Source organism: Asparagus officinalis, unplaced genomic scaffold (assembly GCF_001876935.1).
Source record: "Asparagus officinalis unplaced genomic scaffold, Aspof.V1 AsparagusV1_Un6540, whole genome shotgun sequence".
NCBI classification, from domain to species: domain Eukaryota; kingdom Viridiplantae; phylum Streptophyta; class Magnoliopsida; order Asparagales; family Asparagaceae; genus Asparagus; species Asparagus officinalis.
In genome coordinates, this window is record NW_017978799.1 from 1 (window position 1) to 759 (window position 759).

Genomic DNA, 759 nt, shown 5'->3' on the forward strand with positions numbered 1-759 from the left:
ACAGAATTCCGTCTAGGTTGACCAACCTAGACAGACATCAACCTAGACGAAAGTAAGAAATCCGTCTAGGTTGGCTACCTAGACGGAAATCCGTCTAGATTGCCAACCTAGACGGATTTCCGTCTAGGTTGCTCCGCTACTCTTTTTTTTCTTTTTTTTCTTTTTTTTTTTTTTGCTTGCAGAATCTACGTTTAAAGCTATATAATATCCAACAACAAAAGCGAGGCTACAAGATTTGTGAGCATGTCAGACCACCTTAATGAAATAAACACAAGATCAATAAATACTACAACTTAAATATGTGCAAGTAGTGGGTTAAAAGTTTAAACATTGTGGAAAACTGATGAACATTACAGAATGCAAACATTATGAATACGCTAAGCCTTTTTATGGGAATCACCTACAGCACCACCAGAATGCACACTAGGCAATTCACTTTCGAATCCATTCATATAGCCATTTTGTAAATGACTTTCAATATTTGATCTACTTTCTGAGAGTTCTCCACCAATCCGTTCAAGAGAACCTAATAATTTCACAAATTCAAACTAATAGTCAACATGAAAAGAATAACAAGCTGAAGAAAAGAACTGAAAAACAAATTTATAGATCTCACTGTTTCAGTATACCTGCGAAATCCAGGAAACAGTTCAGAATTGCAATTCTAGCATCTTCTTGTATTTCATTAAGGTGGTCTGACATGTCCACAAATTTTGCAGCCTCGCTTCTAAGGGGCTGTTTGGTTCGCTATTATAAGGG

General features: G+C 36.4%; 1 long non-coding RNA gene across 1 annotated transcript; it reads right to left on the reverse strand.

The window, feature by feature from the left end:
* Positions 1-238: 238 nt before the first annotated feature.
* On the reverse strand, positions 239-759 carry LOC109828734. Its single transcript, XR_002243813.1, has 2 exons — positions 630-759; positions 239-526 (listed from the first exon to the last, which is right to left on the reverse strand). It is a non-coding gene; the product is annotated as an uncharacterized LOC109828734 (long non-coding RNA).